Source organism: Pistacia vera, unplaced genomic scaffold, assembly GCF_008641045.1.
Source record: "Pistacia vera cultivar Batoury unplaced genomic scaffold, PisVer_v2 Contig126, whole genome shotgun sequence".
Lineage (NCBI taxonomy): Eukaryota > Viridiplantae > Streptophyta > Magnoliopsida > Sapindales > Anacardiaceae > Pistacia > Pistacia vera.
The window spans coordinates 856,556-873,959 of record NW_022195314.1 but is presented as its reverse complement, the minus strand read 5'-3'; the positions used below and the strand labels follow the sequence as shown (position 1 = coordinate 873,959).

Here is a 17,404-nt window from a genome sequence, read left to right as displayed (position 1 = left end):
AATCAAACTTAACGTTCTGCAATAAATAGATTTATTTGCATACCCTGTTTTTTTCTGGTTTTATTTGCTTTGTTTTTGGCTCTGTTTTGGCTCCCCTTGCTTTGACCTGCTTTGGTTGGTTGCTTGTAAAGGATAAACCCATTTAGCTATCAACTTTACTTGAATCCTCGCTATGTAGCTATCAACTTTACTTAAATTACTCATCTCTTTAATTGCACAATTTATTCTGGATTTTTTTGTGCTGGCAGCTTTGGGCTTGTTGATGATGAAATTTGATTGAACAGACATTCTACAATATAAAGTCTGCATTTTGCAAACACTTTCAAACTGCAGTCTGCAGTCTACTGCGTTTTGCAAAACTACACTCTGCAGTCCACTGCAGTTTTGCAAAACTCAAGCAAATGTATGTATTGTTTATTCTCCTAATTTTGGAAATGTATGCATTCGGAACAAAAGCATCATGTAAAGAACAATTTTTTATAATTATGTCACATTTTTTGTGCAGATGATTGTGGCGGAAGCCAGAAAGAGTGTCAAAGTCAATTGGTGGATGAAGGAAGAATTGGATGATTAGTAGAGCAACTATGTCGCAACGACAGCAACAACCTGATGGAATAACTGGTAAAACATTCTTTGAAGCTAATCAAGAAATCTGAATTGTAAATAGAATGTTGTTGAAGACAAAGAGATTGCGTTTAGGGTGGATAAACTTTAGCTCGAAGTAGAAGGGATGGAAGCAAACAGAAACTGTGACAACATTGAAGATTCTGGATTATAGGAACGAACAAAGATGTTTGCAATTTTGTCTTGTTTCACTCTTTGGAATTTTGAATCCTGAAACTTAGAAGATTCTGTGTTAGTGGGTAAGTAGGAATTGTAATGTCAACGCTCTTTGTTAATAAAGAAGTCAGTTTGATTTGGAAACTCAACTTTTGTTGTTTTCTTTGTTTGTATGGTGAAGTGAAATGAATCAGGGTATTATCATGAAGACAAATTAGCAGGTTGATTCATAAATTGGTTACAGTTAATAATCATATTATCAACCCAATTTTTCGTCCCCAATTCACTACACCATCAGGGATGAAATTTTTCGTCCCCAATTCACTCACACCATCAGGGGCGAAATTTTTGTCCCCAAATCACCCACACCATCAAGGATGAAAAATTTCATCCCCAATTTACCACACCATCAGGAACGAATATTTCGTCCCCAATTCACCACACGAAAAAGACAAATTTTGTCTCCAATTATCGACCCAATCCCCAATTGTGCTATTTTAGGGACGAACATTTTTATTTGAGATGAATAGATATTCTTTTGTGGACAATAAATTGTCACAAAATAAATAATCTTTAATGACGAAACTATTTCTCCCCAATGGCGTGACTTTCAGGATGATTTGTTTTTCGTGGGTATTACCCTTTGGTAACACGGCTTTGGGGACAATTTGGTCTGTCGTCTCGCATTACTTTTTAGAACGAATTTTTCACTTTCCTGTACAACAATTTTCATCCCTAAATTTTAAATTTCTTGGTAGGACTGATGGTGCAGGTGATCTTTAGACTTGGATAATTTGAATGCCTTGTGCACCAACTAGTGTAGTTTGACACTAGCCCAACAGTTCTATTTAAGCTATCAGACGGTAGTGATTGGCTACATCGAGAAGTGTATCAGACTATGGTGATCGACAAAGGATTCTATAGAAACCATCTCATGGAAAGCGCGGAATAATCACAAAAAATTTCTTGCCATGGCACAATTCCGTTACCCAAGATCACTTTTTGACTAAATTAATCAACAAAAATTAACCATACAAGATTATTTGATTTTACCTCCGTTGATGGCTCCTCTGGATCCTTCAAACTAGTCACTATCAATCCAACGTAGGAGTAAGTCTGTCAGTATCCACACGAAGGGTGCTTGGGATCACCCTAGGATTGATTACTAGATCATCGAGGGCTTAAGGGAGGTGGTGGATGATGAGAGAAGAATTTCTCTCTCTAGGGTTGGTAGCTAGGGTTTTGGGAGAGTTATTTTTATTCTTTAATTCAAAAATTACACTTTTGAATATCGCTCTTTTAAAATAACCTAATGTCCCTTTATATAGACAATCTCAATAAGAGTTCAATAAGGATTGTGAATCCTTAAATGGATTCACATCCTTATTAGAATTGGATTGTAATCCTTGATATAAAGGAATATAATCTCTTAAAGATATTGTCCTAATCGAATCCTAATTAATAAATATTCCTATTTATTTAATTCCTATATAATACATATTCAATTAAATAAATATTACTATTTATTTAATCCTATATATTTTATCATATTAATATATGGCTTTTATATATATTTTAATTAAATTAAATATATATTCTCCATATTATTAAAATTATATGATTCCAATTTTGCTAAAAATTCTCCCAAATTGTATATGGTGTCAACCTCTTAGACAAATTACCAAAGTACCCTTTTTGCCTATAATGACGAAAAGGCCCCTGGACTCCCAAATTACCGAAATACCCTTTTTGCCCAAGGACAAGATTGTCCTTCTATTTCTATTTCTCACTTAACTACCTTCTATGTGGACCTGAAGACTCTTCACTTTGCCGGTAGTGTTTAATATACTCTCTAGCTAGTAATTCTTCGAGAAATATATGATAAAATCCACTAAATAACTTTTGTAAACATATATACATAGAGGTATATCATGTAAAATCCGAAAATTCTAATTTTAATTTCATATAATTATACACAAAAATTGATATACTTTATAGTACAAGGTAGTCTTGGAAAATGCCGCCAACTCCTTCGCTTCTTGACGTCCTACCCGATCGTAAATCATCAAGTACCTGCAAAACATTAGAATAACGGAGTGAGCACTATTGCTCAGTAAGTAAACCAAATTGCACTACTGTTTTTCCTCCATTACTCGATTTTGATTTTCCTTTTCTCACTTTAATCTTGATAATTTCTTCTTTCTTTTCTGATATTCTGCATTCTTTTTTGATACTCTGATTTGCTACTTATCAACATGCAAAGACAATATAAAACTATACATCGTGAGCACATAAGAAATACTGAATCATGTAAATAGCATAATACATATGCAGAATAATAAACTGTCTTGAGAAAAGAACTTTCTTTTCTTTTCTGTTTTCTATCTCTTATGCTGTATCTCTTTCTTTTCTTCTCAGTTTCTCTTTCTTATTCTGTTTCTCTTTCTTTTAGTTGTGGTTTTCTGATTGGACTAGGTTGAGGCATGGATTTGGAACCCTGGCCATGTGAGTGTATACTGGGTATAGTCCTCATCTACATGCACTGCTGACAGACTATACAAATGTTGTATCTCTCTTCTAAGGCCACTCACTGATGGTGGCATGCATGTGGGTATCTCGGTCATCCACGGGTTCCCCATCACAAACACCTATAACATAACATGTTGTAGAAAGAGAATAGAAAGAGATACTATATACATTTCCAAATAAATTTCCAAGCTATGGAATTCTACACTTGCATTCTTTAATAAATGAGAAAAATACATATTTGCATGTTAGCTTAAAAGAAAACTACAAGCCATTTTCTTTATTTCTTTTCTCATTCTTGCTAACATATTCTTTAATATTCTCATTTACCAAATCAGGCAATATATAAATCATATGCACAATATATGCTGATCAAGCCCATCTTTGATGTTCTTTCCAAGTTCACATACACACCTTGAAATTCATTATGGCATAATGATATGTCATGACATATCTGCCATTCTCTACTATCACAAATGTCATCAAAGTAACACTTTAACATGCAGTTCTTTTCTCACACTTTCATGTGCTATGCAAGAAGTAGTAAAGGTTCAAGTAACAAGAACCAAACACTAAGGGCCATTTCCCTCATGAAACTAACATGACCAAGTGATATTCTAAATTTTGGCATAACAATATGCCTCTTGAATACTAACATTTACACTTGGTTAAGCCCACACATAATCTTTCTACTTCAATTCTTGTCTTTCTTAACCCTTTTCTCATAGGGTTTAACCAACTCATGCATGCATTTTCTCTTGGAATTTCATCAAACACTTCATACACAAATGAACACTACTTGGCTACACTTACATCTCTCTAAATCCACCAAAATTTAGCAAAAACTCACTAATTATAGCCTTAACCTGGCCGGTTCTCCAATTCTCAACACTTCAAAATTTCAACAATAATTCTTCCATAACTTCACCAATCACCACATACTCATACACTCTTCTCATGGCTAGAAATTACCATCTTCCAACATCAAAACATACAATAATTCTCACATACAATCACATTCAAACATGCAAGAATCATTCTATACAAGTCTTGCTCAAATCAAGGCTAAAATTGGGTTTACTTACCTTGAGTGTGTGATATAACCCCCTTTGATAAAGTCTCTTCCTCTTAGACCTAGATCATATAAAAACCATAAGAATTAAAACTTAATCACACACCTTGTGCTAGAATCTGCCTTTGGATGCTTTAGGATTGAAAAGCTACAAGAATTTAAGCCATCCTATGATTTCCCTTTGAATTTGGTGAAGAAATTTGAGAGAAAAGGGGTGAGGGTGGTGTACAAGGGCTGAAAAATGGGTTAGGGTTTCTTCTAATGAACCTTTATCTAATATTATATACATGTATTCCTATTTTTCCTTGCACTTTGTAAGAAATCCTATCTATATCCGATTTAGTCAATTACCCTACTATACTCTCCTATCAGTATTCTATTTATACTTCTTCACATTATCTTGCTTCCTTTCACTCCCCACTTTTTCATCTAATTATGAGTGAAAAGACCATTTTACCCCTAATGAAGTTTTAAGGAGTTTTCTTCACATTTGTCTAAGGTAACTTTAAAGAAATCCAACTAAGGTATTGGGCATAAATAAAATTACGTACCTTGAGTGGGTGTTACAAGGGAGTTTTACAATACCTTGCATTATTGGTTCACTTTTATTTTCCAAGGTTTTATGTGATTTAGGTGTTAGCATTAATCATGCCTTTATCTATTTTCAGGAAATGGGACTTGGGGAACCAAGGGCCACCACAATATTCTACGGCTGCTGATAGATAAATTAAATGTCTAATAGGTTTATGGAGGACGTGCTTGTCAGTAGTAAGTTTATTTTTCCTGTAGATTTTCTTGTGTTGGATATCGAAGAAGATGTAGATACCTCCATTCTAGACAACAATTTTTAGCCACAGGTAAGGCATGTTGATGTGTAGATGTGAGTTAATTCTTAGGGTAGGAGATGAAAAGTAACATTGATGTTTTAAAAACTATGAAACACCCTTTAGAAGATAACACTTGTTTTAGAATCAATGCTTTTGATCCTTTGGTTCGTGAGTATTTCAAGATAACGGTATGAGATCCATTGGAACTTGCTTGGTTGATTCAAAAGACATGGAGGGGAAAATAGGAACTTAATTGAGACTGTGCAAGTTTGGAGGCAAATCCACCTTATAAAAGGGTCGTGCGACAAAAATTTGAAACATTGAAATGCCAATATTGTCTCAAACAAAGCCCTGAACTGAAGAGCACCAAATCTTGAACTGAAACCCTTACCTACTCATTAAAATATGTATTTCTTGATGAGTCTTCTTCTTTACTGTTTATTATTTCATCTTCCTTGACAGGTTTGATGGAAGAGAAATCATTAAGGGTGTTGAAGGAGCATAAAGAGCATTTGGCCATGGCAATGCTGACATAAAGAATAAGTCCTTCGATTTGCAATGCACAAAATTCTCATGGAAGACGCTACAAGCCGACAGTTTAGCCTTAAGGAGACTCGATCCAAGCATGCAGAGTGTAAAGAAAGAGGGATTAAACTACTCGCCGCAAGTATTATCTATCCTATCTCAGATAGTTCATGGGTAGTCCTATTCAATTAGTAGCGAACGTATGTTTAGCACCTTAGTGAGTTCGATTTACAACCATTGCGTATGAATGTGAATGTAGTGTAATTTTTAGGTTTAACCCATAAAATCCAAATGAAGTCAAAACCCTACCCGTTTTACTTGAATTGATATTCCGTGTTTTCATATTGCATTTTTAATTAAGTTTTTTTTTAGTTTAAAATTCATTGTTAGTTTTAATTAGAATTAGCTCCCATCAATCCAAAGAATTCGATTGCTTCAACTTGATAACATTAGGAAACTCAGTGCTTTACTAACAATCCTCATGGGAACGATACTCTACTCATCATTTTATTACTTTGTGCGGCTAGTATACTTGCTACATTTTGCATGTTGTAAGAAACATGCAACAGTAATGTCATGTAGACGTCCTCTTCAAGGTTTTCATTCAAGAAAGCAGTTTTGACATCCATCTGCCAAATTTCATAGTCATGGTATGTAGCAATAACTAGCATAATTCTAATGGACTTTAGCATTGCTACTGGAGAAAAGGTTTCATCATAGTCAATTCCATGCTTTTGTTTAAAACATTTTCCTACTAGCCATGCTTTATAGGTTTGAATATTTCCATCCATCTCAGTCTTCTTCTTGAAGACTCATTTACACCTAATGGGTTTAACTCCTTCAGGTGGATCCACCAAATCCCATACTTGGTTCTAGTACATGGAGTCCATTTCAGATTTCATGGCATCAAGCCATTTTGTAGAATTTGGATTTGACAAAGCATCGTTATAGGTTCTAGGCTTATCGTCTTGATAGACCAATATGTCGCCACTTTGAGTCACGAGAAAACCATACCTCTTGGGCTCACGACATATTCTGCCAAACCCACGTAGCTCGAGTTACGAGAAAACCATACCTCTTAGGCTCACAACATATTCTGCCAAACCCACGCAGCTCTTGTGTCGAAGGTTCGCTTTGTTCCACTCCCTATGAAGCAATTTCCACATGATGCTCAACCATCTTTGATGGCACATCATCTTGTCCGTCGTTTGATGCAATGGCTCTAGAACTTCATTGAGTTCTACCTTTCTTACACCATCTTCTCTTTGAAGGAATTCTTACTCTAAGAAGACTCTAGTTCAAGCAACAAAAACTTTTTGCTCAGCTGGATTGTAGAAATAGTATACCCTTGTCTGTTTAGGATACCCCACAAAGATACATTTCTCTGATTTTGAGGCAAGCTTGTTCGAAGTCAATTTCTTGACATAAACGTCATAATCTTAAACCCTTAGATGAAAAAAAAGGGGTTTTCACCCGTTCCATATTTCATATGGTGTCTTATCCACTGATTTCGACGGTATATGATTCAGTGTATATGTTGCAACCTCTAAGGCACAACCCTAAAAAGATATGGGTAAAATTGTAAAACTCATCATTGATCAAATCATATCTAACAAGGTTCGATTCCTCCTCTCAAACACTTCATTATGCTGAGGTGTGTAAGGAGATGTGAGTTGAGATATAATCCCACTTTCCTTAAGGTATGCATCAAACTCTAAGCTCAAGTATTCTCCTTCCCTATCGGATCGTAGAACCTTGATATTCTTGCCTAGTTGATTCTGTACTTCATTCTTGAATTCCTTGAACTTGTCAAAGGAATTAGACTTATGTCTCATTAAATAGACATATCCAAATCTACTAAGGTTATCAGTAAATGTGATGAAGTAAGAATATCCACCTCTGGCTTGTACTAATAGCGGTCCACATACATCACTATGGATGATGCCTAAGAGTTCCTTTGCCCTTTCACTATGTCTAGTAAGAGGTGACTTCGTCATTTTGCCTACTAGGTATGACTTGCATACCTAATACAACTTGAAATCAAATAGGTCCAAAACTCCGTCCTTATGGAGTTTTGTTATACAAGTTTGGTTCTCATGACCAAGCCTATAATGCCATAGGTAAGTTTGATTAAAGCCATCAACCTTGGCTTTCTTATTCTTTAGATTGGAAATCTCATTATTATTTCATTCTAGAACATACAAATCATTATATTATCTTGCAATTCTATACTGAATACCATTCAAACTAATTGACAACAATCCATTAGTTATCATAAGTTGATATCCAATGTTGTCCAAAGCGGACACAAAAATAACTGAAGGAATATAAACAATTTAAAAGTTCTAGTTCAAGGCCCAAAGGCAAACTTAAATAATAATCTTCTACGGCTAATGCAGGACCGCATGCTCCATTCCCAACTAGTAGGTCCACCTCTCCTCGACCGAGTAGTCTACTCCATCGTAATCCTTGCACACAAGTGCAAATATGAGAACTACATCTTGTGTCAATAACCCAAGATATATAAAAGGAGATACATTGATTTCAATCAGGTACATACCTTGAGAAGAAGATGTAGTCTTCTTCTTTTCTAGGAAGGCCATGCAATGTCAACGTTCGGTATTTTCTAAGCTGATGTCATCAAGAGGGTAGAAAGTTAAAGAGTGCTTTTATTATATATAATTTGTGTCTAGTGGTGGCGAATAAACCTTCAATCTTGCTTCTCTTATTCATCTCTTTCGTGATTGTCTGCTTGTTTTACTTTGTTTAATTTTAGTTTGATAGTTTTTGCTGAGTTTTCATAATTCGTGACAAACCTCGTTAGAAGTAGATAATTAATTAGGTTCACAAATCCTCTGCATGAAAGATCCTTACTTGCTCATTGCTACTACTCAACTTTGCATTAGAATTTAGTGAGGTAAAATTAGGTGTTGCATTTGCACTCATCAATTTTTGCTCATTAGGTATTCAATATGGAATTGTAAGATTACATAATGGTTTATATGTTCTAGAATTAACTAATAATGAGATTTTCAATATAGAGAATAAGAGAGCCAAGGTTGATGGCTTTAATCAAACTTACTTATGGCATTGTAGGCTTGGTCATATGAACCAAGCTTGCATAGCAAAACTCCACAAGGATGGAGTTTTGGACCTATTTGACTTTAAGTCTTATGAAGTATGCAAATCATGCCTAGTAGGAAAAATGGCCAAGTCACCTTTTACTGGACATAGTGAAAGGGCAAAGGAATTGTTAGGCATCGTCCATAGTGATGTATGTGGAACGCTGTCAATACAAACCAAAGATGGATATTCTTACTTCATCACATTTTAGATGGCCTCAGTAGATTTGGATATGTCTACTTAATGAGACATAACTTTGAATCCTTTAACAAGTTCAAAGAATTCAAGAACAAAGTATAGAATCAACTAAGCAAGAATATCAAGGTGTTAGAATAGATACCCTATAGCCAATCAATTATTGTAGAATTGACTCTTTGTAATAATGTTCATTAATCAATAATGAAAGGCATTTTATTCTATATCGCGTAAATCATTATTATTGATATATGTCCTTAGAATGGTAGAACCGTGATGAGGGTATCAAGTGTTTCAAATCTTGATAGTGAGAACCCTATTAGCACATATGGTGGCCATTCTAGAAACGTCCGTAGCTCCAGTATTATTCTGAAGTAAGGGCATAGATAATACAGTAAGGCTATCATAGTGTTGAACAACCCTATCGAAAAGTAGTGACTGATCGCACTAGTCAAGGTTGTTTGGTGACAACTTGGTGCAACACATGGGTGCTTGCTATAGGCGGATATACTACATCAAGTTCACTGGACTGACCCACCAGAGGATTCCATATGGATGGTAACCCTAGTATCTATGGAACAAATCCTTTAATGAATGGTGGTGCATGTGATCCTTAGACTTGAGATCACCAAAGCGCCTTGTGCACCGATTGGTGCAATTTGACACTAGCCTAAAGTAGTTCTATTCAGAGTTGTCAATACGATGGTGATTGGCTGCATCAAGGAGTGTATCAAGACTATGGTGGATTGACAGAGGATTCATCACTTTCGCGTATAGGAGAAGTTATCTCACGGCGCAATTCAGTATATGGCAATGACACTAAAACTGTGGCCACAGTGGGATTGACTTGTTGCTTTATCTGGATTATAATATAGGTCATTGGTCCAAAAACTTAATACATAATATCGAGAGTAACCGAAGGTTGACACTATTTCTATGCCTTCGTCTCGTCGAGATAACGTATGATGAAATGATCGAATTGTACGGTAACCATATCATTGACAGGTAGCTACTTTGCTAAATCTGAATCTATCGGGTGGCCATGATGCCTTGCTAGAGGTCAATCTTGGTCTGTGTATTAGTGAGACGATTAATTGGTGTTAATCACGATACTATACACTACCGGTATGATGAGGAGCCTATGGGTCACACACATAGAAGATAATTTAAGAGCCAAGAAGAAAGAAGGGCGTTTTCGTCTTTGTAGGCGAAAGGGTATTTTGGTAATTTTATAGTATAATTAAATTTGCTGAGGTCGTAGCCTTTATTTAATTTATTATAAAAATTAAATAAGTGAAATTACGTTTAAATATGTGTTCGTATATATTTAAATAAATTATCATTATTGTTAAATGTTAATATATATATTAAATATATATTAATTGATTTTAATTGAAGATAATGATGAATTAAAATAAATATCTAATTAGGGGGTGTTTGGAAACATGGGGTGTTTGGGTTGGAGCCCAAGCCCATTCCATATGGGAATAGGGCAAGTAAAATAATACTATAAAAGAAAAGGTGTTAATTGAAAAAAGTTAATAGTTTTCATTCATTCACTATTCATTGAAAAGTGAAAAACCCTACAGCCCCATTTTCTCTCCCAGGCCAGATTTGGTTTAGCCAAAATCAAATACTCATTTTCTTCTTTGTTTCTTAAGGCTAAGGAGGATCTAGCAAATCCCTCCTTAGTTCCTTGCGATTATCTTCGTGTGGACTATGTTGGTTCGATCCTACACTTGGGTTGGTACCAAAACGTTTAAGGACAAAGTTGGAGGAGTCTCCAAACGTGTGTAAGATTATTGAACCTTGAATCTGATTTTCTGTAGATTTAATTTATATATTGTATAAACTGTAATATTATACCCGGATCTTGGTTCTAAGGAACGATACATGTCATTTTTGTTTTTGTTTTGTTTTGCGTAAGTGGGTCATTCACTAACAGTGGTATCAAAGCCTTGGGTATTAATTTCTACAGTTTATTGTATGACTTATAACATGTATTTGGTTGATAACATGTCATTTTTGAAAAATCTGCAAAAACTACAAAATCAAAAAAATCTATTTTTGGATGAATGATTCAAATGATAAAATGGTTTATAATGTGTTGATGGATGTTATATTAGTTAGTTGATATCTTGGTTGAACGTGTGTGCGTTCGATTTGATTTGGATTCGTGTTATTACACAAAAACTGCAAAATAACGCGAACTGTTCATATTAGGGATTTCCAGGTTTTGTCACGGCGAGTGCTCTCTGGAATTTTTCACCCTGGCAAAGATAAGACCTTCGCCGCGGCGAAGTCTGTAGATTTCCCAATTCTGTATTTTTCGTGAAGGGACCAATCTACAGTTTTTAATAACCTATAAAGCCAATAATCATTCTGCACATAAAAGAGGGTAATTAATTAATAAACCCACCCAATTCAAAAATTGATTGTTTTTGAAATGTATGCAATGTACTTGTTTGTATATCGCATGGTGCCCGGTACGTGAGCCTTAGACCTAAGATTGAATGTTTTAAATTTCTGGGTATGTATGGTTGTAAATTTATTAAATAGGGTCTGCATGTCTTGCCTTTCTCTTCTCCTTAATGTACATTCTCTTCTCATCTCATTCCCCTCGAACGTAAATCGAGGTTTCTAAATTTATTGATGTAAAGAATTTTTATAATTATTCTTATTGTAAATTTAAATGATATTTTTGTAATGTACTTGAAGACGGACCAAAGGACGAGGTAGCCATACTTGAAGACTCAAGATATTTATTACAGGAACCCTAGGTGACCCATCGATTCCTCTAGGCTCGAGGAAATCGGTTTTAGTTGGGCCATGTACCGGCACATTTTAATATTGTGTTTAGAATGCATGCTAAGGTTGAATGTTGAATAACATGCCAAACAATGTCATTCTAACAAAGATAATAAACCTTAGCATGGGTCGGTAGCAAAACGTTCAAGGACAAAGTTGGAGGAGCCACCAAACGTGCATAAGATTATTGAACCTTGAATCTGATTTTATGTAGATTTAATTTATATATTGTATAAACTGTGATATTATACTCGGATCTTGGTTCTAAGGAACGATCCATGTCATTTATGTGTTTGTTTTCCGCTGTGTAAGTGGGTCATTCACTAACACAAGGTTCTCTAATTTGATAGGGGAGGAGAATATTGGAGCTCAGAGTTTGATGTATATCTTAAGGAACGTGGGATTATATCTCAACTCAAACCTCTTAACACACCTTAACACAATGGAGTGTCTGAGAGGAGGAATCGAACCTTGTTGATTCGATCAATGATGAGTTTTACAAATTTACCCACATCGTTTTAGGGCTTAGCCCTAGAGGCTGCAACATATCTCTTTAGTGTTCTAGGATACTTAGTGTAGGACCAAGTCGCCAACCTTTAAGACCCTAGTTTGGACATTCTTGTTGTAGTGTCGAGCCACCGTTTGCTGATAGACAGTGTTGCAAGTGAAGGTCTAATCTCTCAGTTCATCAATGGTGTCAAGGTTATGGTAAAGTTGTTGCTCATTGGTGTCTTCATCCATCCATTGTAGTTGAGTTGAGGGGATCGATACTTCTGTGGGGATGATTGCTTCTGAACCATAGGCCAAAGAAAAAGGAATTTCCCCCATTGAGGATCGAGCCATGGTATGGCAGGAACATAGTACCTTGGGGAGGTCATCCGCCCAAGCTCCCTTGGCTTTTTAGAGTCTTCTCTTCATTGTTTGAATGATAGTCTTGTTGGATGACTCGGCTTTTCCATTTGCTTTGGGGTAGCATGGAGTGGAGAAACTTAGCTTGATCTCCCACATTTTGTAGAAGTCTTGGAAGCCGAAGCTTATGAATTGGGACCCATTGTTGGTGACTTCTCCTTTGGTAGGCTGAATTGATATATGATGTTCTTCCGAACGAAACTTTTTACCTTTCAGTCCCTGACTTGGGTGAAAGGAAGTAGTCAGTAATCACCATGTAGACTTGTTGTTTTGGCGCTGTTGGAAGCTTTCCAACTATGTCTATCCCCCACTTCATGAATGACCAAGGGGTGAGGATGGAGTTGAGCCGCTCAAGGGAAAGGTGTGACACTTGGAAAAATCGTTGGCAACTATCACAATGTCTAGAATAGTTGGCGAAGTCGTCGCGCATTATGGGTCAATATTAGCTGTTCCATAGTATGGTTGCCACACTCACCTTCACGGAGCTCAACAAGTACATACTTTGCTTCTTCGGGGGTGATGCACTTGAGATATGGACCCGAGAATGACCTCTTGAGGAGACAACTATCATGGACAGTGAACTAAGCCACTTTGGCCTTTAATCAACATGCTTTGTTCTTGTCGATTGAAAGCTCATCATTCTCCAAGTAATGGAGGATGGGTGCCATCCATGAATCGTTCGAGCTAACTGGTGAAACTTTGACCGAACTCGTCCTAATGGATGGTGATTAGAGATAGACCAAAGGGATTGATTATTTTTGGACATAAAATTTTGTAGCTAAAAACCTCTTTTTTTCTGGGACGAATTTTTTTTGTCTCTAATTGTACAAAATTTTGAAAACTTATTAGAGACAAAATATGATTTTGTTATAGATTGTAAAAAAAACATTTTTAGGGATGAATTCAGTTTTGTCCTAGAATTGTCATTTTAGGGGACGAAATTATAATTTTGTCAAAAAATGTTTAACACTCAATTTGCATCCCATGCTAACAATGCCATTTGGAGGGAATGATGAAATAATATGGAGGGAAATCATTCTGGATGAAATTTATTATTTTTTGACGAAAAATTTTGTAGACGAAATTTTTTTTCTCTAATTGTTCAAAATTTGAAAACTTATTAGGGACGAAATATGATTTTGTTCTCGATTGTGAAAAATACATTTTTATGGATGAAATTTGAAAAGCTAATTAGGAATGAAACATTATTAATTCTAGGTAAATGTAAAAACACCCGATTTGTTTTCTGTTTCAATCTCCTGCTCCGAAATTGATTGAAGCCCAAGATAAAAAATTGAAAATTAAATGGGTGAATGAGGATCGACTAAAAATGGCGGGAAGGCATGGCGGGTACCTTTGAGGATCCTGACATGCTTTAACAGGTCGTCGTTCTCCTCTTTCTCTTCATTTCGCTGTTTGCTTCACCCACTACCAAAAAAAAAAAAAAAAATAGAAAAAAAAAAAAAAAAGAGCGACAGCAACACGTTTTGGAAAAAAACATCCATTTGCTCCCCGCCCAAAATTTTCCAAAACTTTCATCCCCAAACACCCAGGACAACAAAAATGGCCTACATAGCATGTGAAATCCCTAAATTGAAGTTAACTAAAATGAGAGGATGTGATAAGTGAGAACCTTAGAACATGGAATCCGTAAATCCCAAATATCCCATCTCTCTTTGATACATAGCAATCTCGACGCTGACCACAACTCGTCGTTCCCTTCGTTGAAGACGATGACTTTCTTTCCAATCTAAGCGAATCACGATTCTAGAGTCACCACGAGGCCACGAGTGGGGGTGTAATCTGTTTGGGTTTTTGTGGCTTTAGTCTCTGACTTCTTCAAAGGTATATTTCCTAAATCTTTGATCTCTATTTGATGGATTAAGACTGTTTTTGTTTTGATTAATTTTTGTTTGGGTTTTTGTGTTGTTGGATATTGTTTTCGTTCTCTTTTGCCTTTCTTTGTTGGTGTGTATTTTTAATGAAATTTGGTGTTGGGTTAAGTCCTGCAACAAGCGCAACCCTCGTGCTTAGTTACCACTGTTGAGTTTGGAACCCTGAGCAGACTACTGGTGATAAGCCGGAGGAAGGTGAGGATGACGTCAAGTCATCATGCCCCTTATGCCCTTGAATCTACTGCTTGGTGTTATTCTTGTTGATGTGGATTAAAGAAATTTGTACTCCTCAGTATTTCATGGGTTTTGACTACTGATTGTGACTTGATTGGTCTTGTTTATGTTTCGGCGAGTTCAAGCCGGTTTAGTATTGTTTAATTTTGTTACTTAGGGTTATAGGCTTTGATCTGATTTGTAAATGTTTGGTGTTGCATGTTTAATCTTTGTTTTTGGTTGTTTGGGAGACGTGTAAGAGTATGGAAATCAGTTAGTGTTGTTTAATTTTGTTACTTAGGGCTATAGGCCTTGATTTGATTTGTAAACGTTTAGTTTTCTTGAGTTGGTCGAAGTAAAATTACTCGTGAAGTGGAGAATTTTATGATTTTTTTTATATATAATTAATTGATATCTATTTATTCTAAGAAATTTCCATGAATCCTCCTGGAAGGCTATTGGTATTTTCTTTTCTCCTCTTTGAACAGCATTTGAACAAGTAATATGTTTGGCTCAGGTTTAAAAACAAATTCAAATAAATAATGTTTAACAAGGGTATTAATTATTCACACAACGAATTGCAAGGAATAATACATGCTAGAAATAGCATTGAGTTCACCAAATAATATTATAATGTTCACTTATGATTTTAGTTTTGGTGCCGTTTGGGTTACTGTGTATTGTAGTTATATCGACTTTGACCAAATTAATTTCTAGAATTTGCCAAAAATAGGGGCCATGTTGGATATTGATATTTGAAATTAAGAATTTCTAGAAATTCTTGCAAACTGCAGCCGGCATTTTCTTGAATTAGCCAAAAAAAAGGAGCCATGTGGGTTGTGAACAAAATTGGCTTATTGGAAAGCACTAATATTCTCTTTGTTAGTCATTCATCACTGCGTGTTTGGTCCCCTTTTTTTCTTTTTGGCCTCATTTGGTTGAGTTGAGTTTTGGTAGGTTGGATATTAATGGTGAAATAAAGAAGCACAGAAAGTGGAGTGGGAGTTTTTAAAACTCTTGGGAAATAATACAATCTGCCATTTTCTGTATTACTGCAAATTATGTCTATATTTGCAGACTAGCTGTATCTCCTACTCCTATCAGGAAATCTGGGGAACATTTATTCCCACTTTGTAAATTGTAAACAATTAATCTGCAGACTATTCTCTCTCTTCTTTAACTAGAAATTTGTATATGTAACTTGAATGTTGAATATTATAATAAGGACGAAAATAAAAAGCTTAAGAGTTGGTTGACCAGCTTAAAAGTTGGTTGGATGTGAAGGAGAATGAGCAGAAGAAGTAAGTTGGATTTATTGCTATTATTAATCAAACTTAACGTTCTGCGAATAAATAGATTTATGTGCATACCCTGTTTTTTTCTGGTTTTATTTGCTTTGTTTTTGGCTCTGTTTTGGCTCCCCTTGCTTTGACCTGCTTTGGGTTGAGTTGCTTGTAAAGGATTAAACCCATTTAGCTATCAACTTTACTTGAATCCTCGCTATGTAGCTATCAACTTTACTTAAATTACTCATCTCTTTAATTGCACAATTTATTCTGGATTTTTTTGTGCTGGCAGCTTTGGGCTTGTTGATGATGAAATTTGATTGAACAGAACATTCTACAATATAAAGTCTGCAGTTTGCAAAACTTTCAAACTGCAGTCTGCAGTCTACTGCAGTTTTGCAAAACTACACTCTGCAGTCCACTGCAGTTTTGCAAAACTACAGCAAATGTATGTATTGTTTATTTCCTAATTTTGGAAATGTATGCATTCGGAATCAAAAGCATCATGTAAAGAACAATTTTTTATAATTATGTCACATTTTTTGTGCAGATGAGTGTGGCGGAAGCCAGAAAAGAGTGTCAAAGTCAATATGGGTGGATGAAGGAAGAATTGGATAGATTAGTAGAGCAACTAATGTCGCAACGACAGCAACAACCTGATGAGGAATAACTGGTAAAACATTCTTTGAAGCTAATCAAGAAAATCTGAATTGTAAATAGAATGTTGTTGAAGACAAAGAGATTGCGTTTAGGGTGGATAAACTTTAGCTCGAAGTAGAAGGGATGGAAGCAAACAAGAAACTGTGACAACATTGAAGATTCTGGATTATAGGAACGAACAAAGATGTTTGCAATTTTGTTTCTTGTTTCACTCTTTGGGAATTTTGAATCCTGAAACTTAGAAGATTCTGTGTTAGTGGGTAAGTAGGAATTGTAATGTCAACGCTCTTTGTTAATAAAGAAGTGCAGTTTGATTTGGGAAACTCAACTTTTGTTGTTTTCTTTGTTTGTATGGTGAAGTGAAAATGAATCAGGGTATTATCATGAAGACAAATTAGCAGGGTTGATTCATAAATTGGGGTTACAGTTAATAATCATATTATCAACCCAATTTTTCGTCCCCAATTCACTACACCATCAGGGATGAAATTTTTCGTCCCCAATTCACTACACCATCAGGGGCGAAATTTTTTGTCCCCAAATCACCACACCATCAAGGATGAAAAATTTCATCCCCAATTTACC

At 35.6% G+C, this 17,404-nt stretch overlaps 1 long non-coding RNA gene across 1 annotated transcript; it reads left to right on the top strand.

The window, feature by feature from the left end:
• The first annotated feature begins 14,243 nt into the window (after positions 1-14,243).
• On the top strand, positions 14,244-17,149 carry LOC116120112. Its single transcript, XR_004126491.1, has 3 exons — positions 14,244-14,610; positions 16,452-16,607; positions 16,710-17,149. It is a non-coding gene; the product is annotated as an uncharacterized LOC116120112 (long non-coding RNA).
• Positions 17,150-17,404: the final 255 nt, after the last annotated feature.